Genomic DNA, 26,060 nt, shown 5'->3' on the forward strand with positions numbered 1-26,060 from the left:
CAAAATTTGTGGGATACAACCAAAGCAGTATTTAGGGGCAAACATATCTCTAAACACAAAAACCAGTAAAAGAGAGAAAGAGGAGCTAAATGAATTGGGTATTATGCTTTTGAAAGATTAAAATTCTCCAATTAAGTACCCAAATTGAAATTCTGAAAAATCAAAAAAGGAAATAATAAAAATTGAAGGTAGGAAAAAACATTTTCAAATATTTTAAGAACAATTTCAATACTACATACACTATTTGGGGGAAAAAAGGAAAATAAAGAGTCCTACCAAATTCAAAATTAGCAAAATAAACAAAAAACAAAATAAAAATAGAAAACATACTATGAACAGGTGACATTTATACAAGGAATGTAGAATTGATACAATATTAGAAAAAGTATTAGAGTAATTTATATTCGTAATAACACCAATGCAAACCAAGTGATTATATCGATATATTCAGAAAAAAGCTTTTGACAAAAATAACACCGATTTCTATGAAAAACAGTACAAGGATGGAAATAAAGCAATCTTTATTAAAATAGCTTATATATGCCTGAAAACAAGAGCAAGCATTATATGTTATGGATATTAAATTGAGCCAATTCAAATAAGATCAGAGCATCCTTGTTTATTATCACAACTGTTATTCATCATTGTATTAGATGGTCATAGATATAAACAGGCAATTTTCACATGAAGAAATTAAAACTAAGTATAGTTATATGAAAAAAATGCTCTAAATCACTACTGATTTAGAGAAAAAACAAATTAAAAGTACTATCACCTATCAGAATGGCTAATATGAAAAAAAAGGAATATGATGAATATTAGAGATATGGAAAAATGAGACATTGTTGGGGGAATTGTGAACTAATCCAACTGTTCTAGAGATTGGTTTGTAACTATGTCGAAAGGGCTATAAAATTGTGTGTATTCTTTGATCTAGCAGCACTACTATAAGGTATATAGCCAAAAGAAATTATAATGTAGAGGGCTGAAACTATTGAGTCGATGCATTGAGGTCAGGAATGCCAAGCACTTGAGGCTAACTACTGATTGGACAATAATCTCTGGGCATATGCTTGGAAAATGGTCCTTCCCACTATCCTGTGTTGGTTCAATGATTGGTGTATATAGAGGATTATAGGAAGGACTAGGGGGTGGAGTAAGACTGGCCAGAGTCACATTTGGGTGGTAGACGAGGGAAAAGGCAGTTGTGGAGATTCTGCTTCCATCCTGTTCAATCTTGTGTTTAAGGACCAAGAATAAAGACTAAGGACTTTTGCTTATCCTGACTCCAGCTGATTCTGGGGTGTCCTGGGAGCTAGCGCAGTTGTCACATATAAGAAAGAGAAAAGATGCACATTTAGAAAAATATTTATAGCAGCTCTTTTCGTGTTGGCAAAGAATTGGGAGCTGAGAAGATGCCCTTCAATTGGGGAACAAGTTGTGGTATATTAATGTAATTAATGCTATTATTATATAAGAAATTATGAACAAGCATATATCAGAAAAAAAATAGGAATGACTTGTATAAACTGATGCCAAATAAAGTGAATAAAACCAAGAGAACATTGTTCATAGTAACAGCAACATTGTGTAATGATAAACTTTGATAGATGTAGTTTTTCCAGCAATAGAGTGATTTTAGACAACTCCAAAAGATTCATGATGGAAAATACTATCCATATCCAGAGAAAGAACTTTGGAGTCTGATTGTAGATCATACTATTTTCACTTTTTTGTCTTTCTGGTGTTTTTGTTTTTTATTTTTTTGCTTTTGTTCTGATTTTTTTTTTTTACAATGTAGAAATATATTTAACATGATTATACATATATAATCAATATCAGATTGTTTGCCATCTTGAGGACATAGAGGGAGTAAGGGAGGGGGGAAATGGATCTTATAAAATGAATATTGAAAACTCTCTTTACATGTAATGGGGGAAATACTATTAAGGGGAAAGAAAACAGTAGTAGAAATGCTAGCTATAGCAATAAGATAAGAAAAATCAATTGAAGGCATTAAAGAAGGCCATGAAGAAACATAGCTATCACCTTTTGGTGACAATATGATGATATCTTTAAAAAATTCTAGAGAATCATTTAAAAAGTATTTAAAACAACAACTTCAGCAGTTGCAGGCAATAAAAAACCCACATAAATCACCATCATATTTATATTCAACAATAAAGTTCAATAGGAAGAGACAGAAAGAGAAATTCCATAACTATAGACAATAAAAATACTAGAGAGTCTAGCTTAAATCCAGATACAATTAAAACACACACACACACACACACACACACACACACACACAGAAATCTAAAAAAACTGAAAAATATTCATTGTCATGGGTAAGCCAAACTAATACAATAAAGGTGGTGATTCTACCTAATTTACTTTTCTCATTCAGTTGCTATATCAATCAAATTACTACTGAATTATTTTATAGAACTAGAAAATATAATAAAAATATTTCTTTAATATTAAAAATCTCATCCTGTACACCAACTCAATATAATAAAATTGAGAATATTACCCGAATTAATTCACTTCCTTAATGAGTCATTAATAAATAGTCAAAGGATGTGAATAGGCCATTCTCAAGACAAGAAATTCAAGCTATCAATACAGACACATGATAAAATGCTCAAAAAATGAGTTGTAGTTAGAGCTATACAAATTAAAATAATTCAGATCCTCCATTATACACTCATCAAATTAGCAAAGTTGAAAGTGGCAGAAAATGAAAAATAGTGTATGATCTGTGAGAAAAACAAGTAAATTGAAAGATAATATCTGGAGTTTTTGAAGGAAATTTGTATGCATGCCTCCAAAGTTCTTAGATTGTTAAAACCCTTTGATCAGGTAAACCATGATCAGGATTATATTTCAAAGAGAACAAAGAGAAAAAAAATCCATTTTTACACAAATATGCAGTGCTTTTCTTTATACTTGTGACAAACTAGAAAGTGAATATAAATTTGGAAATAGTTGAACAAATTGTAATATATAATTGTAATGTCACATAAATATAATGTAGTGCTATTAGAAATATTAAAGATATTTTGAGAATGATGGGAGGGTTTTTATGAGCTCAGTGGTGTTACCCCAACCAGAACAATTTATATAATTACAACATTGTAAAGCCAAAAAAAAATTAACTCATCAATGCAATGATGCACTACTATTATGAAGATTGAGGATGAAGAATGACACCCACCTCTTGACAGAGACATGATGAAGAAAATATGGAGAAGCAAATACATTTTAGGAAATGGCCATTTTGAAATTTCTTTAAATATACAATTTCACTGTCAACGTTTTCTGTTTCTTTTCCCTCTTTTCCAAGAGCAGTTTGAGAAGAGAAAAAGAAATTTAATTAAAAAAAGAGAAACTCACCTTTCATTTAAGAATCTTGGAATGGCAAGATTGGCTAGTAATATTTCATTTTAGATGTTTCTAAAATTAGCATTACTTTATGGATTAAGGGTTTTTGGTACTGACTTGTGAACTTAACTCAAGTGTCATGAACATTCAAATTAATCCTGATTTTGTTCTTAACTAGAGAGATCACTTCTATGTTACCCTGTTATTTCCCTTCTAAATTCATTGCTAGTTGAATGACTATTACATCTTTTTCATGTAATTGAAATTTACACCCTTAGATTATAGGATATCCTTGACAATATCTTTAAGAGTAGTGAATTAATGATAAACTAATTACAAAAATGTCTCCTCCCTCTCCACAACAATAACTGACACCTAAACATACACATACACAAACACAAAACAAAACAACAACAACAACAAAAAGTTCATTTGATTACTAGTCAAAATATCCTCCAATGAAATGTGTTGGAAATTTTTTGTTTGTTTGTTTTTTGCTATTTAAAGATTTGAAATCTTCATGCATTACAGTCATCTGATTAGCATAGCTTAGATGAGCCTGTAATTAAAGAAATGTATTTCCTTTAATTCTCACTTTGTTTCTCAGTTTAAGTAGTTAGTCTTTTTAGGATTAAGATAATTTTGCATCTTTTTCCTTTTGATACATGCACTATTAGTCAAATTGAAAACTTTCACTGCTAAACTTATTTTTTCTCATTATATTAGGTTAAATATAAGAAAATACATTAATTTGATTATATTTGTTTTTTCTCAGAATTTATCATCTTTCACAGGATCAAATTATTATCTAATTGATATTATTTCATATTTTTCCAATCTCTTCCCCTGAATTTTTGTCCTCTGATTGCTAAAAAATGCAATTTCTCCTGTAGGAGATGTGGATTTAATAAAGTACTCATCTTTTTTTCTCCAAAGTACCACCCACGATCGAATCTGACAAGGAGCAAAACTATGCCAACAATAAGTATTTATTGAGGAACTACTATGTGCAAGTCATGGTGTAAGAGAACAAATATTGACTTTTCAGCTTAAACTATTTACATATAATGCTACCACTGTGATGCACTTTAGTCACAATGCTAAGAAGCATCTTTGATCATTTTATCTAGCATGTGACTAAATGACTACATGAATGCTATTGTATAGCAACATGGCAGAGAAGTTATGTATAAAGAGCATGGTTCATTTTCTAGATTTTGTAACATAAAAGTAAGCTACATTAGGCCATTTGCAGTTCTTGGAAATATTTGTTTTAGGATTACTACCTCACAGAGATCCCAATCCATATTGATTATGTTATTTCATTGCCTAAATATGCAAGGATGATGTCCTCAAGTGTTTAGTGTTCCAAAGAATTAAGGTTAAAAATTCCTATTAGTATTTTAGCTATGTTAAGTTAGTTTTCTGATTACCTAAAGGAATGAAAAGTTTCATCCCTTTGTAGTAAAGTCCCATAGATTTGTTTGGTGTCTTTTTTCATGCAGATCTGACACATTTGAGTATCAGGTCAGGAAGTAAAAGGAGGCATATCTACCCAAGTTAAATATTGCAGTGTCCTTGCTGTATATACTTCCATGGTATAACTAGTTTAACCACCTTTTTTTAGCTATTAAATGGACATATGACCCCCGTAATTAAAGGGGTCATCTGAATAAAACCTATCTAAGATAATGTCACTCCGTCTCTCATCTTCTTGTCTTTGTAAATCTTCTTTGTTTCCATTCATCATTTCTATAATGTTTTTTAAACTCCCATCTCTATCTCTCAGTTTTCCTAGATGCCTCTATGATGCAGGTCAGACTTTGCTTCTCCTAAAGGTCCTTTCCCATTTTTTTAGAAAATATTTTTCACTTAGTTTCTTTTTTCCTTTTTTATTAAGGCTTTTTTTATTTTCAAAACATATGCATGGATAATTTGACCCTTATAAAACCTAGTATTTCAAAATTTCCTTTATTGCAGTGTCCTTGCTGTATATACTTTCATGGTATAACTAGTTTAACCACCTTTTTTTAGCTATTAAATGGGCATATGACCCCCGTAATTAAAGGGGTCATCTGAATAAAACATATCTAAGATAATGTCACTCCATCTCTCATCTTCTTGTCTTTGTAAATCTTTGTTTTCATCCATCATTTCTATAATGTTTTTTAAACTCCTATCTCTATCTCTCAGTTTTCCTAGATGCCTCTATGATGCAGGTCAGACTTTGCTTCTCCTAAAGGTCCTTTCCCATTTTTTTAGAAAATATTTTTCACTTAATTTCTTTTTTTCTTTTTTTATTAAGGCTTTTTTTTTTAATTTTCAAAACATATGCATGGATAATTTGACCCTTATAAAACTTTGTATTCCAAATTTTCCTTTTCTTTCCCTCATCCCTTCCCCAGATGACAAGTCATCCAATATGTGTTAAATATGTTAAAACATATGTCAGATACAATATAAGTATATATACCTATAAAATAATCTTGCTGCATAAGAAAAGTCAAATCAAAAAGGGAAAAATGATAAAGAAAATAAAATGAAAGCAAACAACAATAAAAAAGAATGAAATGCTATGATGTGATCCACATTCAGTTCCCACATTCCTCTCTCTGGGTGTAGTTGGCTGTCTTCATCACAAGATCATTGGAACTGGCATCAATCATCCCATTTTTGAAAAAAAGTCACGTCCATCACAATTGATCATCATATCTGCTTGTTGTTATATATAATGATCTCCTAGTTCTGCTCATTCCACTGAACATCAGCTCATGTGATTCTCTCCAGGCCTCTCTGAAATCATCCTGCTGATTGTTTCTTATAGAACAATAATATTCCATAACATGCATATACCATAACTTATAAAATCATATTAATGTATAGGCATGCCACTACAAAAAGGGCTGCCACAAACATTTTTGCATATGTGGGTTCCTTTCCCTCTTTTAAGATTTCTTTGGGATATAAGCCCAGTAGTAACACTGCTGGATCAAAGGGTATGCACAGTTTGATAACTTTTTGAGCATAGTTCCAAATTGTTCTCTAGAATGGATAGATCCATTCACACTTTTACTAACAATGTATTAGTATCCGAATTTTCCCACATCCCCTCCAACATTCAGCATTATCTTTTCCTGCCATCTTAGCTAATATAAGAGCTATTTAGTGGTTTCTTAATTTACATTTCTTTGATCAATAGTGATTTAGCACGCTTTTTCATCTGACTAGAAATGTTTTAATTTATTCATCTGAAAATTTTCTGTTCATATTCTTTGACCATTTATCAATTGGAGAGTGATTTCAGTTCTTATAAATTTGAGTCAATTCCCTATATATTTTAGAAATGAGGATTTTATCAGGACACTTAAATATAGAATCTTTTCTCAATTTATTGCTTCCTTTCTAATCTTGTTTGTATTAGTTTTGTTTGTATAATTTTTTTAACTTAATATAATCAAAATCATTTATTTGGTGTTAAATACTGAGTTCCAGTTCTACTTTGGTCACAAATTCCTTCCTTCTCCACAGACCTGAGAGGTAAATATTCTATGTTCTTCTAATTTGCTTATAATATCATTCTTTATGTCTAAACCATGAACACATTTCAATCTTATCTTGGTAAATGCTGTTAGGTATGGATCAATTCCTAGTTTCTTCCATACTCATTTCCAATTTTCCCAACAATTTTTGTTAAATAGTGAGTTCTTATCCCAAGAGCTCGGGTCTTTGAGTTTATTAAACACAGGATTGCTATAGTTATTGACTATTTTGTCTTGTGAACTTATTCTAGTCCACTGATCAAGTATTCTATTTCTTAATCCATAACAAATGGTTTTGATGACCCCTGCTTTAAAATATAATTTTAGGTCTGACACAACTAAGTCATCTTTATTGGATTTTTTTCCATTAATTACCTTGAAATTCTAGACCTTTTGTTCTTCCAGATGAAGTTTGTTATTGTTTTTTCTGAATCTATAGAATAGTTTCTTGGGAGTTTGATTGGTATAGTATTGAAATTGATTGGTATGGAGCTGAAAAAAATGCATTTGCTATTTCTGACTTTCTGCATTTGATTTTGAGGTTTTTATGCCCTATACAATTTTTGTATAAGTTCCATGAATAACTGAGAAAAAATATACTCCTTTCTGTCTTTATTCAATTTTTTCCAAAGATCTATCATTCTTAACTTTTCTAAAATTATGTTTACCTGTTTAACTTATTTCTTATTTATTTATTGGTTCTATCTATTTAGTTGTGAGAGAGCAAGGTTGAGATCCCTCACTAATATGGTTTTGCTGTCTATTAATTCTTGAAGGTCTCCTCTAATTGCTCTCCTCTGGATGCTATACATTTGTTGCATTATATATTTAGTATTGATATTGCTTCATTATCTATTGTATCCTTTAGAAAGATATAGTTTCCTTCCTTATCTCTGTTAATTAGATCAATTTTTACTTTTGCTTAATCTGTGATCAAGATGACTACCCTTGTTTTTTTTTTTTTATTTTACTTGAAACATAAGAAATTTAGCTCCAGTCTTTTATCTTTACTCTGTATCACTTTTCTGATCACTTTTCTTTAAATATGTTTCTTGTAAATAATATATTGTAGGATTTGTGCTTTTAATCCATTCTACTATCCACTTCTGTCATATGGGGGAGTTCATCCCATTCACATTCACAGTTAAAAGCACTAGTTTTATGTTTCCTGCCATCTTATTTACCCTAACTTATGATTTTCTCTTTATTTTCCCTCTTCCCTCCTGCACAGTATTTTTTCATCTGACTACTATCTGCTTCAAACAACTTTCACCCTTAGGCCCCCTCCTGCTTTCATACACCTTTCACCTGCTACTTCTGTTTTTTTTTTTTTTTTTTTATTATTAGCCTTTACCTTTCTTTTTTCCTTCTTTTCCCTCCCATTTCCCTATATGGTGAGAAAAGTTTCTGTTAAACCATATATGTCTCATATTCTTTCTCTAAGTGAAATCTGATGATAGCAAGATTACACAATATTCATACCCCTTCCTTCTTTCCCTCAATTATAATAGGCCATCTTTGTCTCTTCATGAGATGTATTTTCCTTTCATTTTCTTTCCATTTTCTTTCTTTTTTTTTGTAGAATCCTCTTTCTACTTCTAATTCCATTTTCATATTTTTCATAATAAAATCAAATTATACCCACACTCTCTATGTATACCCATAACAGAAATAAAGTTTTCAAGAGTTCTTTCCATTTTATCTTTTTCTGCTTCTCTTGAATTCTGCATTTGGAGATCAAATTTTCTTGTTCAGCTTTGGTATTTTCATCAGGAATAAATGAAAATCACCTGTGTCATTAAATGTCCATCTGCTTCTCCAAAAAATAATATTCAATTTAGTTGAATAGTTTATTCTTGGCTGTAATACAAGTTCTTTTACCTATTGGAATGTCAGATTCCAGGCCCTTCAATCCTTTTAAATGCAAGTTGCTAGGTCCTGGGTAATATTGATGATGGCTCCTCAGTATTTGAATTGTTGATTTCTGGCTACTTGCAATATTTTTTTTTCTTTCACCCAGTAATTCTGAAATTTAGCCACAATATTCCTTGGTGTTTTCTTTTTTTGCTGTCTCTTTCAGGAGATGTTTGGTGAATTAGTTCAATGGTTATTTTACCGTCTGATTCTAGTACATCAGAGCAGTTTTCCTTTATGATTTCCTGAAAAAATTCCTATTTTTAATAAAGCTTTTTTTATTTCAAAACATTTGTGCAGATAATTTGACAACATTGATCTTTGTAGTGTTGTGTTTCAGATTTTCTCCTTCTTCCTCCCACCCCTTCTCCTAGATGGCAGGCAATCCAGTATATGTTAAACATGTAAAAATCTATGTTACATTCAATATGTATAAACATATTTATACAATTCTCTTGCTGCACAAGAAAAATTAGCTAAAAAGAAAGTAAATGAGTAAGAAAACAAAATGCAAGGAAACAGCAACAAAAAGAGTGAGACTGTTATGTTGTGATCGACATTTAGTTCTCACAATCCTTCCAATCATCATCACAAAATCATTGGAACTAGAATCAATCATTTCATTGTTGGAAAGAATTATGTTCATCAGAATTGATCATCATATAATATTTATATTGCTATGTATAGTGACCTACTGCTTATGCTCATTTCACTTAGCATCAGTTCATATAAGTTTCTTCAGGCCTCTCTAAAATCATTTTGATCATTTCTTATAGAACAATAATATTCTATAACCTTTATATATCATAGCTTATTTAGCCATTCTGCAACTGATTGGTATCCATTCAGTTTCCAGTTTCTTCCCATTACAAAAAAGGCTGCCACAAACATTTTTTTTCACATATGGGTGCCTTTTCTTTCTTTTAAGATCTCTTTGGAGTACAGGCCCAATAGAAACATTGATGGATCAAAAGGTATGCAGTTTGATAATTTTTGAACATAGTTCCAAATTACTCTCCCAGAATGGTTGGATCCATTCACAGCCACCAATGTATTAGTGTCCCATTTTCCCCACCTCTTCTCAAACATTCATCTTTGTCTTTTCCCATCATCTTAGCCAAACTTACCTGAGTAGTGAGATACCACTACTCAGAGTTGTCTTTTTTTGCATTTCTCTAATCAAGAGTGATTTAGAACACCTTCTCATATGATTAGACATAGTTTTAATTTCTTCATCTGAAAATTGTCTGTTCATATCCTTTGACCATTTATCAAGTAGAGAATGGCTTGAATTCTTATAAGTTTGAATCAATCCTCTATATATTTTAGAAATGAGGCCTTTATGTAGTGGCCAGAAACTGGAAACTGAGTGGATGCCCATCAGTTGGAGAATGGCTGAATAAATTGTGGTATATGAATATTATGGAATATTATTGTTCGGTAAAAAATGACTAGCAGGATGATTTCAGAAAGGCCTGGCGAAGCTTACATGAACTGATGTTGAATGAAATGAGCAGGACCAGGATATCATTATATACTGCAACAACAATACTATATGATGATCAATTCTGATGGACATAGCCATCTCCAACAATGAGATGAACCAAATCAGATCCAATAGAGCAGTAATGAATTGAACCAGCTACACCCAGCAAAAGAACTCTGGGAGATGACTAAGAACCATTACATAGAATTTCCAATTCCTCTATTTTTGTCCACCTGCATTTTTGATTTCCTTCACAGACTAATTGTACACTATTTCAGAGTCTGATTCTTTTTGTACAGCAAAATAACTGTTTGGACATGTATACTTATTTTGTATTTAATTTATACTTTAACATATTTAACATGTATTGGTCAACCTGTCATCTAGGGGAGGAGGTGGGGAGAAGGAGGGGAAAAATTGTAGCAAAAGGTTTTGCAATTGTCAATGCTGTAAAATTACCTATGCATATAACTTGTAAATAAAAAGCTATTAAAAATAACAAAAAAAGAAAAAAAATAATAATTGGAATGGGTGTTGGATTTTATCAAATGTTTTTTCTATATTTACTGAAAAAGTCATATAATTTTTGTTGAGTTTGATTATTGATATAATTGATTATGCTAATAGTTTCCTTAATATTGAACCAGCCCTGCATTTCTGGTGTAAATCCTACTTGGTCATAGCAGGGGATCATCCTGTAACCTCCTTTGTAATATTGTATTTAGAATTTTTGAATCAATATTCATTAGAAAAATTGGTCTATATTTTTATTTCTGTTTTCATCCTACCTGGTTTAGATATTGGCATCATATCTGTGTCATAAAAGGAATTTGGTAGTACTCCTTTTTGCTTATTTTTTCAAATAGCTCATATAGTGTTGGATTAATTGTTCTTTTAATGTTTGGTAGAATTTACATGTAAATCCATCTGACAGTGGAAATTTTTTCCTTAGGGAGTTGATTACTAGCTTATTCTATTTCTTTTCCTAAAATTGAAGTATTTAAATAATTTATTTTGTTAATCTGGACAATTATATTTTGTAGATATTCTTCCATTCCATTTAGATTATCAAATTTGTTGGAATATAATTGTGCAAAATGACTCCTAATTATTGCTCTGATTTCCTCTTCATTGGTGGAAAATTCTCCCTTTTCATTTTTGAGATTAAAAAGTTGATTTTCTTCTTTCCTTTTTCTAATCAAATTAACTAAATTTCTTCTATTTTGTTTTATTTTCATAAAACAAACTCTTAGTTTTATTTATTCATTCAATAGTTTTCTTATTTTCAATTTTACTAATCTCTCACTTTCTTTTTAGAGTTTCAAATTTGTTATTTAATTGAAAGTTTTTAATTTCTACACTTAATTCATTCATATTATCTTTCTATATTTTATACAAGTAAGCACCTATAGATATAAAATTTCCCCTTATTACCACTTTGGTTGTATTGCACAAATTTTGGTGTGTTGTCTCATTATTTTTATTCTATTGGATGAAATTATTGATCATGTCTATGATTTGCTGTTTCACTCATGCGTCTTTAGGATTAGATTATTTAATTTCCAAATAACTTTTGGTTTATTATCTCCTGGCCTTATATTGCATGTGATTTTTATTGCATCATGATCTGAAAAAATGCATTTTCTATTTCTGCCTTTTTGCAATTGATTTTGAGGTTTTTATGCCATAACATATGGTCATTTTTTGTAAAAGTTCCATGAACTACTGAGAAAAAAGTAAACTTCTTTCTGTCTCCATTCAATTTTTCCAAAGATCTAGCATATTTAACTTTTTTTATTTTTAACATTTTGTCTTCCTTCTTCATTTCTTTCTTATTCATTTTGTGGTTCAATTTATCTAGTTCTGAAAGAGCAAGGTTGAGATCCCCCACTAATATAGTTGTGCTGTCTATTTCTTCTTGCATCTCTCTTAACTTCTCCTCTAGGAATTTGGATGCTATACTACTTGGTATGTATGTTTAGTACTGATTTTGATTCATTAACGATGGTACCCTGTAGCAAGATATAGTTTCCCTTCCTTGTTTCTTTTAATTAATTCTTTACTTTAATTTGATCTGTGATCAGGATTGCTACCCCTGTTTTTTTTTTTTTTAATTTTTATTTTTTTACTTCACCTGTTTCAGCCCTTTACCTTCACTCTGTATGTATTGCTATGCTTTTAATGTGTTTCTTGTAAACAATATATTGTAGAATTCTGGCTTTCAATCCAGTCTTCCATCCACTTCCATTTTATAGGAGAGTTCATCCCATTCCCATTCCCAGTTATAATAACTAAAGCTGTATTTCCTGCCATCTTATTTACCCTAAATTAAGTTTTTCTCTTTCCTTTTCCCCATTCCATCCTCACTAGTATTTTGCTTTTGATAACCAGCACTTTCTCAACAGCTTTCTTGAGAAAAGGTTTTTTTTTTCAACCAGCCCTTAAGCCTTTACTTTTTTTTTTTAATTTTTATTTAATAATTACTTTATAATTGACAGAATCCATGCCAGGGTAATTTTTTTTTACAACATTATCCCTTGCACTCATTTCTGTTCCGATTTTTCCCCTCCTTCCCTCCACCCCCTCCCCTAGATGGCAAGCAGTCCTATATATGTTGGATATGTTGCAGTATATCCTAGATACAATATATGTTTGCAGAACCGAACAGTTCTCTTGTTGCACAGGGAGAATTGGATTCAGAAGGTATAAATAACCTGGGAAGAAAAACAAAAATGCAGATAGTTCACATCTGTTTCCCAGTGTTCTTTCTTTGGGTGTAGCTGCTTCTGTCCATCATTTATCAATTGAAACTCAGGTCTCTTTGTCAAAGAAATCCACTTCCATCAAAATATGTCCTCATACAATATCGTTGTTGAAGTGTATAATGATCTCCTGGTTCTGCTCATTTCACTTAGCATCAGTTCATGTAAGTCTCGCCAGTCCTCTCTGTATTCATCCTGCTGGTCATTTCTTACAGAACAATAACATTCCATAACATTCATATACCACAATTTACCCAGCCATTCTCCAATTGATGGGCATCCATTCATTTTCCAGTTTGTAGCCACTACAAATAGGGCTGCTACAAACATTTTGGCACATACAGGTCCCTTTCCCTTCTTTAGTACTTCTTTGGAATATAAGCCCAATAGAAACACTGCTGGGTCAAAGGGTATGCACAATTTGATAACTTTTTGGGCATAATTCCAGATTGCTCTCCAGAATGGTTGGATTCGTTCACAACTCCACCAACAATGCATTAGTGTCCCAGTTTTCCCGTATCCCTTCCAACATTCATCATTATTTTTTCCTGTCATCTTAGCCAATCTGACAGGTGTGTAGTGGTATCTCAGAGTTGTCTTAATTTGAATTTCTCTGATCAATAATGATTTGGAACACTCTTTCATATGAGTGGTAATAGTTTCAATTTCATCCTCTGAAAATTGTCTGTTCATATCCTTTGACCATTTATCAATTGGAGAATGGCTTGATTTCTTATAAATTTGAGTCAGTTCTCTATATATTTTGGAAATGAGGCCTTTATCAGAACCTTTAACTGTGAAGATGTTTTCCCAGTTTGTTGCTTCCCTTCTAATCTTGTTTGCATTAGTTTTGTTTGTACAAAGGCTTTTTAATTTACTTTTTTTTTACATCTTTCCCCTAATACTTCTATTTTCCCTTCTATCATTCCTTCCCCTTCCAATTCCCTATAAAGTAAGAAAAGTTTCCTGTGAAAGCAGTTATGTTTGATATTCTCTCTTTGAGCAAAATCTGATGAGAGTAAGATTCACACAATGCTCATCCCCCTCCTGTTTTTCCCCTTACTTATGACAGGTCTTCTTTGGCTCTTTATGAGATGTAATTTCCCTTATTTTACCTCATTTTTCCTCTTTGTCCTTTTTACCCTTTAGTTTCTTTTTTATATTACCATGATAAAATCAAATTATACCCAAACCCTCTAAGTATACTCATAACAGAGATATAGTTCTCAAGAATTCTTTCCTTTTTACCATTTTATGTTTCTTGTGAGTTCTGTGTTTGGAGATCAATTTTTTCTTGTTCATTTTTGGTCTTTTCATTAGAAATAGGAGAAATTCACTTTTATCATTGAATGCCCATCTTCTTCTTTGAAAAATAACACTCATTTTCAGCTAGATAGTTTACTTTTGTCTGTCATCTAATTTCCTTTGCCTTTTAAAATATCAAATTCCGGGCTCTTCAGTCCTTTTAAGGTGAAAGCTGCTAGATCCTGGGTAATCCTAATTGTGGCTCCTTGGTATTTAAATTATTTCTTTCTGGCTCCTTGCAATGTATTTTCCTTGGTGCAATAGTTCTGAAATTTACCAACAATATTCCTTGGGATTTTAATTTTGAGGTCTCTTGCAGGAGATAATCAGTGAATTTTTTCAATGGCTCTTTTACCTTCTGATTCTAAGACACCCGGACAGTTTTCATGTATGATTTCCTAAAAGATATTGTCTAGGTTCTTTTTTTCATCATGACTTTCATGAAAACCAATAATCCTTAGATTGAATTTGTTAGATCGATTTTCTAGGTCAGTTGCTTTTCTTAGGAAATATTGCATATGTTCTTTGATTTTTTGTTTGTTTGTTTTTGTTTGACTAGTTCTTGAAGTCTTATTGAGTCATTCATTTCAATTTATTCAATACTAAAATTATTATTTTTATTTTTTTCAAGTTTTATTTTTTTATTTATTAATTTTTAAAATTATAACTTTTTATTGACAACCCATTCCTGGGTAATTTTTTTTTTTAACAACATTATCCCTTGCACTCACTTCTGTTCCCACTTTTCCCCTCCCTCTTTTCTCCCCCTCCCCCAGATGGCAAGCAGTCCTATACATATTGAATATGTCACTGTATAGCCTAGATACAATATATGTATGCAGAATCAAACAGTACTCTTGTTGCACAGGGAGAAGTGGATTCAGAAGGTAAAAAATAACCTGGGAAGAAAAACAAAAATGCAAACAGTTTACATTCATTTCCCAGTGTTCTTTCTTTGGGTGTAGCTGCTTCTGTCCATCCTTGATCAATTGAAGCCAAGTTAGATCTCTTTGTCAAAGAAATCCACTTCCATCAGAATACATCATCGTATAGTATCATTGTTGAGGTATATAATGATCTCCTGGTTCTGCTCATTTCACTTAACAGTTCATGTAAGTCTCTCCTAGCCTCTCTGTATTCATCCTGCTGGTCATTTTTTGCAGAACAATAATATTCCATAACATTCATATACCACAGTTTACCCAACCATTCTCCAATTGATGGGCATCAATTCATTTTTCAGTTTCTAGCTACTACAAACAGGGCTGCCACAAACATTTTGGCACATACAGGTCCCTTTCTCTTCTTTAGTGTCTCTTTGGGATATAAGCCCAGTAGAAACACTGCTGGATCAAAGGATATGCACAGTTTGATAATTTTTGAGCATAATTCCAAATTGCTCTAAAGAATGGCTGGATGTGTTCACAATTCCACCAAACAATGTATCAGTGCCCCTGTTTTCCCACATCCCCTCCAACATTCTGCGTTACCTTTCCCTGTCATTCTATCCAGTCTAAGAGGTGTATAGTGGTATCTCAGCCTTGTCTTAATTTGTATTTCTCTGATTAATAAAGACTTGCAGCATATTTTCATATGGCTAGAAATAGTTTCAATGTTTTTGTCTTTGTTCATAATCTTTAACCATTTATGAATTGGAGAATGGCTTGATTTCTTATAAATTAGAGTCAGTTCTCTATATGCTTTGGAAATGAGGCCTTTATCAGAACCTTTGAGTATAAAAATGTTTTCCTAGTTTATTGTTTCCCTTCTAATCTTGTCTGCATTAGTTTGGTTTGAATAAAAACTTTTCAATTTGATATAATCAAAATTTTCTATTTTGTGATCAATAGTGATCTCTAGTTCTTCTTTGGTCATAAATTCCTCCCTCTTCCACAGGTCTGAGAGGTAAACTCTCCTCTCTTCCAATTTATTTATCATCTTATTCTTTATGCCTAGGTCATGAACCCATTTTGACCTTATCTTGGTGCACAGTGTTTAGTGTGGGTCAAAGCCTAGTTTCTGCCATACTAATTTCCAATTTTCCCTGCAATTTTTGTCAAAGAATGAGTTCTTATCCCAAAAACTGAGGTCTTTGGGTTTGTCAAAAACTAGATTATTAAAGTTATTGGCTGTTTTGTCCTTTGAATCTAATCTATTCCATTGATCAACTAGTCTATTTCTTAGTCAATACCAAATAGTTTTTACAGCAAATATGCTAAACCACTCACTTGCAACCAGGACAGAGTAGCCTAAGATCCTCACAGAAGATTCCCCGGTGTGTGGTTGCCACAACACTCTAGCTCCCTGCTCCTTGTCCCAGGTTCCCTACACTGCAGTCTTCTCCCCCCACCCCCTCCCCCTGCCTGTTTGAAACAGACCTGTTCTGATGTTCTTTAGAAGTATCTTCTTCTGGAAATGTGTTGTACTCCAAACATTTGTGGGTTGTGTCACTCAAAAACCAGTTCAGAGGCTTAATCTGCTGTTGGTTTGAGAGAACATCAGAGGAGGTCACAGAGTGCTATGTCAGCTCTCCATCTTGGTTCTGTTCCCTCACTTAGTGTGTTTGTTTTTTTTTTTTTTTCAACTGTTCTATGTGTATTTTATTTGTATGTAGTTTTAAAAATATTGCTGATTTTAGAGCAGATAACTCAGTACTTTATTTACATGTGCTCTTCTTATCCCCATTGATATAGGATCCACCCCATTCAAACTATGTCAGCCTATGAAAATTTTGTCTGTTTTATAATAATAATATCTCGAATTATCATAATACTTTAAGATTTGTAAAATACTTTGCAAACATTGTCCAATTTACAAATGTTGTCTAACAACTACATTGGGAGGTATTATTTGCCCATTTGATAAATGAGAAAATGACATAGAAATTAAGTGATTTGTCTACATTCATATAGTTAGAAAGTGTCAGAAGTGAGATTGGAACTCAGGCGTTTTCTGACTTCAAGTTAGAAACTGTATGCATTACATCACTTACATGTCTATCTATCTTTCCATAAATTCTTGGAAGAGATTCATCCAATGTGATGAGGGAATTCCTTTATCTCTTTTGATATTGCATGGAAGCATAATGGAAAGTTTTTCCTTTAATTCTTCTCCTTTGCTATCTGATGGTTCTCAGGTGACATTACCTCTATTTCTGTAACTTTCAAAAAAATTCTATAATTTTGACCTAATACTCGAGGACACCTTTTTGGAAGATAACTTTTATAATGGAGTTTTGAAATGTAGAATCCCATCCTTTAATTTTTAAAAGCATTTCATTAAATAGCATTAAATACCAAAGTAGCACCTAGTTGGGGCAACTAAGTGACAGAGTGGATTAAGTCCAGAGGCTGCAGTAAGGAAAATTTGATTTCAAATCTGACCTCAAATACTTATTAGTTTAGGTCATATAAACTAAGTCATATAACCTCTATTTGCCTTAGTTTACTACTCTACAAAGTAATGACAGTTGTAGCACCTACCTCCCAGGCTTTTTGTAAGCATCAAATGAGATAATAAAATATGTTGTCCCTAGCCTATATTAAGTACTATATAATATAGTTAACAGTTACTACAACAAATTACTAAATTTTGTTAGTAATCATATTCATTTAAAGTAATTAATTTGCATGCACAATGTATTCTCCCAGTTTTTCAGTTACCGTTTTTCTACAATTCCACCAGGAATGTTTTGCCTATTCATTTTATTCAGTTTTCTTCTTGTGTTCACAATTAATAAATTCATTCCATTCTTCTTTTTCCATGATGTGATTCAGAATCTTCTATATTTCTTTCTACTATTTATTTGTTTTGCTTTTAATTGAATTATACAATCTTTTTGCAAATGGTTCTATTATATATTTACCAGATAATACACACAATGTTTTCTTGTATTCTCTCTACCTTTCAGTCAATTAAATGTCAAATTAAATTAAATCAAATTAAAGTCAAATTAAGCATAAAGTGTGCTGGAAAATATAATTTGTGAAATTCTATCTATTCACTTCTCATATTTTCATGAAAGTGCCCTCAGGGTATATAATCATTATCAAGATCTTGTAGAGATGTCAAAGTAGGCAAATTATTGGGAGTTATTGATCTTAATTGTCTTTAAAACATGTCTTAGTTTCTCCTAGTTGTTTTGTATATAAGTGTCAGGTATATTGAGAATTAATCTCTTAGTGTTCTCCCTCATCCCCCCCCGCCCCCCGCCCCAAATTGCCACCTTTGGCAAATGTATTATATGATTTTGAATTGAATCAAAATGAAATTTGGTCAATTGAAAGAGCTACTAAGCCTTTGCAAATGTAAAAGGAGACACTGCTTCTGGATGTTAGTGATAACAGCAAGTGTTTTCACAGCACTTTTAGGATTACAAAGCACTTCCCCTGTATTACCTCATTAGATTCTCACAATAATTCTATGAAATAAATTGGATAAGCATCATTTCTACTTTGTAGATAATGAAACTGAGAAATTAGACAATTTAAGTGACTTTTCCATGTTATCTAGTAAATCTCAATGGAATGATTCAAACCTGGCATTCCCCAGTTGGAAAGTCCAGTGCCTTTTTAATGGACAACCTGTTGCCTTTTACCACCCTCTCAAAAATTAAGGGAAGAACTGAGTTCTGGATATGGGTCTCCTTATGTTTTTATTTAAGTCCTTCCAGTATCTTTACTAATGATGAAAAACATTTATTGGGACAAAGAAGACCCAGTAATCAAGCTATTTACTCTCTTTTTTGATGGGAGAAGCAATTTTTTTTTCTATCAGAGATTTCCAGTTCATTGTAGAAACTCAATTTAGTAGACATTGTGCACAATTCAATTACCATCTTTGGCACTGTTATTCTTCACTATGCTGGACCCATTACTGTTATACTCAGTATCAGTGACAGGGTTATTGTCCCATTGAGTCACCTTCCAAAGCCATTACATACACAGAGGAAAACAAACAAACCTCACACAAAATATACCTTACAAACAGCTTGTGTTTTCTTTTTTCCTACCTGAATCCCTTTTAGAACTAGACCTTTGTTGAACCTGTATCCTTCTCATAGATCATGATAGTCATTCTGCAGTGATGTTATTGTGGAGAACAATTGAATGTCATTTTCATATTTCTCTAAAATTATTTCCCAAAAGGTCTCATTTCAGTTGCCCTTACCTCTAAGAGAAGTCATAATTGTGAGAGCAAATAATAGCAAATATAAAGTGACATCACAAGAACAGCTTCACTTTTTGCTAGCAGCTTGCCTTTGCAAAGGGGAAAATGAAACTGGAAGGGTTATTACTAAGCTTATCTAAAATGACAAATTCTGTACCAGATGTGGCTATTAACTAAAAAGACTTTCCCCTCCTTCTTATAATCCATAGTTTAATCAATGCATAAGAACTAAACCTTGATAAAGTTCTAAGAATCAAGTCATCTTTTTCAGAATGAAATATAAAGCACAAAACAAATCATAATGAAGAGCTAATAGAAACAACAGAATATAGCTTGATCCCAGAAGCTTGATTCTAGTGTGGAAGGGATCCCAGAAACATCTAATTCAACCTCCTCATTTTACATTTGAGGAAACTGTAACTTAAAAGTTCCGAGCAACTTGGTCAAGGTCACATAGGCAATAAAAGGTGTATACAGGATTTAAACTTGTTCTCCAAATTGAGCCAGCACTCTTTTAAATATATTGTGGACACTAATCCTTGACCCAACTTTCTGTCACTGATTAAATAACTTTATTTCATATTAATTGACTCTACATTGTTTGAAATACTTGGTTGATTATTTAATTATGCTATCATAATCAGGGTGACATTTGCCTAGAGAATTAAAAGACAGAAAGCACAAACTTCCTCCCCGCACACACCAGAATTCAATCCACATTCAATCTTCATAGTGTTCTTTCTGTATGGAGGTGGTATTTTCTATCCCATGTGTATGAAATAGACATTAACTCATTGTTGAAAATAGTTAAATCAATCACAGTTGATCTTCACATAATCTTGTTGTTATTGTGTACAGTGTTCTCTTGGTTCTGATCATTTCACTCACCATTGATTTATGTATAGTTTCTCAATATTTAAACTTTATAAAGATGTATAATAGAATCACAGATCCATCAAAAAGATTTTATTACCCCATCTTGATCATTACTGAATGTTCTGCATAGTCAAATATATAACATGAACATTTCTTAATTTCATTTCACCTTTTCCTTTTTCAATTCCATAATAATTAGTAATGTACATATAATGATTCCAAGTTTGAAAACTACTTTGCCTTTAGAATCTCGTTTTAAACTCACATCAGTTCTATGACATATACTTTTATAACCACTTCACAGAGGAGGAAGTCAAGATATAAAGGCGTTCAGTGACATCCTGAGAATCACTGTACTAGTTACTGTCAGAGACTGGCCTCTAATAGCATGAACATATTTTCCATTATACCATTTAGTGGCTCTGATAGACCTTGAGTTAAATCCCTGTAAATCATCTCAGGGAAGGAGGAAATCTCACCTATTTCCACTTAAGTGTAGTCCCCTAAAGAAATCACTTGGAACCTCTAAAATTCCATTTAGAAAATCAAGTTCAAAGTAAATCATGGTAGTCAGTGCTACAGTAGCAGGAGTGCTTATAAACCATGCCTCTACAAAATGTGACACTGCAACCTTGAAATGGTGTCACCGGGGTATATTATGCATATGGCACCAATACCTACACAAAGATATATAATTACCAAACACATGTTAAAGAATATAATTTCTTGTTATGGGAGAAATGAAAAATCTAGTGTCTCTTAGCTCAAGCAGAGTTAACTGCACTTTAATGTGTGACAGAGGTGTTGCATACTTGATTTTATGCCTTAACTCTGAATGTCAAATTTTGCCCTGGAAATGTCCAAGAGAATCTTGGTACATACTATGAGCAGAAGAAATGGACAAAGCTCCTGGATTTCAAAACTGGGGGAAAGGCTGTTACATTTCAGGGAATTGAACAAAACTTTTTTTTTTTTTTGAAAGAAGCAAAACCAAAAATAAAAATGCTCACAGAAACTAAATTAGGAGTAGGCAGCACTTAAAAGATTTTGGGTATATTTAAAGATAGGCACTGTTTCAAAAGATAATGAGATTTCCTTACCCATGTTTATCAGAAGGCAAATGGAAAAGATAACTAATGATCTTCATAATCTGGGGTTTTTGAACACATTTCTGAGGGGAATAATGCCCTGTTCTGATACCAATTGAATATGTGACTATAATTCCATAGTGAATGCTGCATTAAGGACTTTCAGAGGAATGCCAAGTTAAGATTCTTAAATATTTTCTTGTTGAATGGTCAGAAAAGTTGGGAAATGTCCCTATTTTGGATGTAATAAATTCTATATTCACAAAGATCATTATGCACAAAACTTGATGCCTTCATCATTCTCTTTCCTAAATTATAGTAGATTAATAAAACTATAATGTGGAAAAGAGAATATCTACTTGTTTATCTGTAAATCTATCTAGAATTTATTTTAGGGTTACTAAAGTTAAGTATATAACTAAAAATATGGAGGATAGGACAGTTTTCAGCAATGTTTTAAGGAAATAACTTCATCTTTCCTCTACATTGGGCCATCTTGATGACACAGTCAATATAGAACTGGTCTTGGCATCAAGAGGATTCATGTTTATGAGTTCAAATTCAAACTCAGACACTCACCAGCTGTGTGATTTTAGGCAAGTCTGTTTGCCTCAGTTACTCATCTCTAAAGTGAATTAAAGGCAATGGTGAATCATTCCAGTATCTTTGCCAAGAAAACCCCAAATGGGGTCATGAAAAGTCAGTCACAACTGAAACAACTGAATGAAGCACTTCTAGACTGAATGTATATAGTATTAATAGCATGAAATAATCCTTATATCTATTTTATGGTAGGACAGTGATATGACACTGAACACTGCAATGGAGTAGTTGACTACAGAAATAAACTAAGCAGCATTCTCTTTGGCCTTTGATTTGTACTAAGTGTAAGAACTCTAGTTGCAATATTGCAATAATCCTTAATATTCTGACTACCAGGGCTCTATAATCTCTTACAATGCATGCCTGAGAGAAAGCAAATGATTAAAAGTTTAACAAATATTGTTAATGATTCACTTGTTGGTTTCATGAAACAGATTTCCCAGATTTAGGGTGTTCTCTGAGTATGATATTAAAATTCCCTCTTATTAAGTTACTACACATATAAAATGTATATGCAAGTGCAAATATGTTTAGCTACAATATGTATCAAAATTCAATTCATTTATTAGACAAGTTACTTAATCCTCTGCTTCAGTTTTTCTCATTTATATAATAGATTTGAAATAGATAAGAAAATGTGAAGAACTTTGCAAATCTTAAAATGCTATATAAACACTATTTACTATTATAACATAATTTCACAACATAAAGCAAATTCTTGTAATGGGCTAAAGTATATCAGTTCCTCTATTCCAACACAAAATGAATCATTTTAAACACATAATTAAAGTGTTTTTCATGCAATTTGGCTAGTAGTGTCATATAGGTATACTCTACTACAGAGAGAATCTCCATTGGTCCAGTTGAATTTGTCAATGAGAATTTTGGCCTGAGGTCATTACTGAGTTTTCTGTATAGATTTGATGTTCTGAAGATGAAAGGTGCTAGAGAAACAGTGGGCGTTATTCTTTTATTCGTGAAGTTTTTTACATGTGTAATTTTGTTTCATACCTGATTTGCTTCATTTCTTCCTGATGAATATCAAAAATAAAGAGTATAGCATCATAGCTTCAGTACTGGAGAAGAATGTAGAAAACATTTAATCTCAAACTCTTTATTTTACAGATAAGATAACTGAGACTCCAAAGTCCAGTGACTTACTTCAAGTCATAGGCAATAATTGGCACTGGAAGAATTAAAGTTTTCCCCATGCAGTTTCCTTTTTATGGATCTCTCATGCTCCCTTCCCCTTTCCAGTGCTCCTATGCCTGTTGTATTTTCCCAATAGAATAAAAGCTCCTTGAGGACAGGGCCTTTGTTGTTTCTTTGTCTTTGTACTCCTGTTTTTTTTTTTTTTTCATATAAGTATTTCTCTTTCTACATTTCACTGTCTCTCACTGTCTCTGTTTCTAATCATATTCATCATATCCAAGATTCCTCTGACTTTTTTTTTCTGGATATGAAGTATAATGTCACATAGCTCTCAGTGGTGCATTATAAAAGTACCAATCACCTTTTGGTTAAAAACTTATTAGCCATTGAAAACTCATAATTGAGACAATTATGAACTGATGTATCTCCAAAAGCTAGATAACAGGAAACTTAAAAGATGGCAAAAAGAGAATCTTGCTGTCATCAGTGGAGATGCAATGTCCATAAATCAACCATTCCCTTAATCAATAAATATAATCCTATTGGCTAGTATATGTCAGACATTTTCTAGGTAATGAACAAAAAATAAACATGAAATATGATGTAATTTTAAAGGAGTTTACATTCAATAAAAGAAAAAATTAAATAAATAAATTTACATGTATACAATACATGAATGTGCATATACATATATCTATACATATATGATACATACATACATGTTTGTGTAAGTGTATAGTAGCAGGGCAATATTTTTTGGTGAAAAGTAAATTAAGAGCTAGAATAAAGATCAAGAAAAAGATCAGTCCTTATGTATGCCTCTTCAAACATTTATTAGAAAGAATGCTACATTTGAAGTTAGAGGATTTAATTTTTAATCTTAATCACTTACTTAAATGTGTGACCTTAGGCACACACCATTTAATCCCTGTGATTCTTCAGTGATGGATAGACTACTAATTTCTGAGTTTATTACTTTTATGGACATTTTATTTTGTATTCTCTTTCTGATTGTCAGATCCTTACAAAAATTATTTTATAAATGTTTCTGCAACAATTGAGTGAAATGAGAGATAAAAGGGTTTATGTATTTCAGGTCTCCTCCATATAGTATTTCTTTAGGTATACTTGAGAATCTTGGGAAACATATAGAGCTCATATATACGAATATAATGAAAACATAGAAAATAGCGATGAGGAGAAAAAAATAATGTCTTGCTGACCTTTAAAAGTAACTAAAATATTTTTTTTGAATATTTGTGTTATAGAGCTTTTGGTTTTATAAACTAAGCCTCTTATGTATCTAACAAACGATGATTTAATTGGTCATTAGCTCTCCTCCTTGACTTCTTCTTTGTCTACACAGATTAGTTCAATTAGTTGGAAGGAAGGAAGATAGAAAGAATAGAATTACACAAACTAGAGGAATTCCTGTTCCCAAGTTGATTTTTTTTTAAGCTAATGCTCCCTCAAGTACTGGGTAATTACCTTCCCCTCTTTTATTGACTAGGGATTAGGTTTTCTTTCTCTCCTTTTTAACAGAGATCTGTGGTCTGCTTGTAAAGTCAATTCACAGGCAGTGTTTTCTTTCTGCTTTATATAGGAGGGTGGAAATGTCTCAGCCTGAGGGAAAAGATAAAGCTACCAAAAAAAAAAAAAAAAAAAAACAACCAAACCCTGAAACAAACAAACAACAACAACAACAAACACCCTGAAGCCATATTCCAGAACTATTCTCCACTTCTGATTGTATGCTGTTCATCCAGAAAAAAAAAAAAAAAGAATTGAAAATCTTTTTATGGGGAAGAATTTCATTTCCATTTGCACTGGATCGCTAGATATTTGGATAATGAACTATTATTCTCTGTACTTGGTGAGCACCAACATTTATGTTTTAAAATTACTTTAACCTTTAGAAGAGAAATAAACTAATGCCCTTCAAGAGGAACCTTATAACCAAAAATACACATTTCCAGTGTATGTTTTCCTCACTCACATTTTCTGTCACATTAAATGCTACATCCAAAGAAAAATGCTATCAGTTGCTTCTTACAAATATACATACTTAGATATGAGTGTTAGGCAGACTCCTCTATAATCAGACTGGCAATCCTGCTCCTGAAAGCTTAAAAGGATAGTTTTCACTTAGAAATATTATTTAATTCTCCCTTTTTCTCAGGCAAGGACTGGTATCAGCATCAAGTGATCTACTGAAAACCTTATTTAGAAATAGATACAGAACTGGCTCATGAATGTACTTCATTTTTTCCCCTTGTCCCATATCTATTTCCTGTGACCATAGAGTAAGTTTAATGGGGATTTGAAAGTGGGAGAAAATGGAAATTGTCTTCAAGCTTCACTTTTGTTATCACAAGAGAAGATCTGATTATTTGATCAATCATTAAGCATCAGTGCTGTATGTATTATCTGCTAGGCATTGTGCCATTAAACACTAGAGAGAGAGAAAAAAATAATGAAAACAAACATTCCCTATCTTGAAACATCCTGTGTATAAGGGGGTCCCTATCTTGAAACATCCTGTGTATAAGTGGGCACAACATATACATATATAAGTAAATTAAGAACATGTGAAAAATCAATAGAAGATAGTTTGAGTAGGAAGGATACTAGCAAAAAGGGGTTGATCAGGAAAAAAAAAAGATTATTCATATAGAACACATTTAGATCGCAACATCTCCTTAGAGATAGATTGGTCCAGTTTTCTCATTTTTAGAGGGAAGAAACTGAGTTTCAAAAAAGGTGAAAACAGGAGTATGCTGGT

Source organism: Antechinus flavipes, chromosome 5 (genome assembly GCF_016432865.1).
Source record: "Antechinus flavipes isolate AdamAnt ecotype Samford, QLD, Australia chromosome 5, AdamAnt_v2, whole genome shotgun sequence".
Lineage (NCBI taxonomy): Eukaryota > Metazoa > Chordata > Mammalia > Dasyuromorphia > Dasyuridae > Antechinus > Antechinus flavipes.